Source organism: Micropterus salmoides, unplaced genomic scaffold (genome assembly GCF_014851395.1).
Source record: "Micropterus salmoides isolate LMB-PRFRI ecotype aquatic unplaced genomic scaffold, ASM1485139v1 Ms_hic_scaffold_4, whole genome shotgun sequence".
Classification (NCBI taxonomy): domain Eukaryota; kingdom Metazoa; phylum Chordata; class Actinopteri; order Centrarchiformes; family Centrarchidae; genus Micropterus; species Micropterus salmoides.
In genome coordinates, this window is record NW_024043372.1 from 12259343 (window position 1) to 12260983 (window position 1641).

Here is a 1641-nt window from a genome sequence, read left to right on the forward strand (position 1 = left end):
AAAACAACATGAACACAATATAATGGAATTCAACATCCCTGCCCAGAAAGATACTACCATTGTGAAGTTTACATTGTTCAGCTTTTGTGAAGACTGTCAGAAAGGAGCAGATTTGGTTCCTTCCTTCGAAGTCCTATTGGTCTGAGCCCAAAGATTCAGCAAATGGATATTGACTTTTTGGAACACCTAAAGCCCATTGAAAGCAATACACTCATTTCTTCTGACTCAGTTGTCATTAGCTGGGAGGATATTAGATTTCTGTGGCCTGGGAAAATTTAATTTCAGAAATCATAGCGCGACATTCACAGCACAAGCCGTTGTTATGGATGAACGTCATTCGGGTGGAAGTTGCCTAAGGAGACAGACGTTCCGTCACAATAATGGTCCAGTTAGTGTGGAGTTTAAATGCAGTTACAACTTGAAAGTTTTAAACATGACATTAGGTTTGCCCTTTGTGAAGTTTTATTAGACATAATATTGTATAATTGAAGGACGTGGATGTATAGCAGAAGTATATAATTTGTCTATTTATCACTTCAGATTTTATAATGAGAAACTCTATTTAATGGTAAAAGACCATTATCATAATGGGTTACGTGTTACATAATAGAATTGAGGGTTATAATCCTAATTTTACCATCTTTGTATGAAACAGGAATTACTTGCTGTTCAAAGGGTCGTGCACTGTTTTCTGTGAGGACTGTAGGCAGAGTCATTTGAAATCAGTGAACAGTCTGCAAAGCGGGCCTGCTTCTGAGCAGGCCGAGCGAGGACACAGTCTGCCTGACGGGAGAGGGGCATCAAGCTGCCTAATAGATCTGTATTCATTATTCAGACCTTGGCTCCACACTGCAAAGAAATTTTGCAGGGAAATGTCAACATTATGTGCCTGTAGCGAGCTGTGCTGTCATTCCATTTTAAAGATAGGGCTAATGAAAGGAATGTTTTTTTTTTGGTTTAGTGTCATGTAGAGCGAGTCGTTTTTCCACAAAGGTTTGCAATCTGATCTAGAAAACACAATTTTTACAAGGTTAACCATCTTTTAAATATAATGATTATTTGTTCTCTCTCCTGCGATGTCCAGGGTGTACCCCGCCTTTCGCCCGATGTCAGCTGGAATTGGCTCCAGCCCCCCCGCAACTCTGTACGCAGGATAAGCGGTTGACGATGGATGGATGGATGGATTGTTCTCTCTCAAACATCCATTTACCTTTGTTTCAAGTGTAACATTTTACATATGCTGCTTTAATGTGGAAAGATGAAAAGATAGATCTAAAAGAAATGTTTGACATTATGTTATAATCGGTTATTTGCTGACGGCCCTCCTCCACCCCATTCACCTCCTGTCCACCAGATCCATGGCATTTCTATGCCTCTGCAGCTTCACCCCCCTTTAAAATACCTCGTCGTCACGATGGGTTCTAATCACCTAATGACATTTCACATTTCTCATATTCAGTGTATCACATGTCAATAAATTGTTGTTGTTCACTCAGTCAAGTCTCTCCTGATTTAAATAATTAGTGTGTTAGCATGCTAACTTCTGCTAATTAGCACTTCAGTCACTAAACATAAAGCACAGCTGCTGCAAAGTATTGGACAAATTAAACTTTTTACCTGCTGATGGTACTAGAGAAAAGC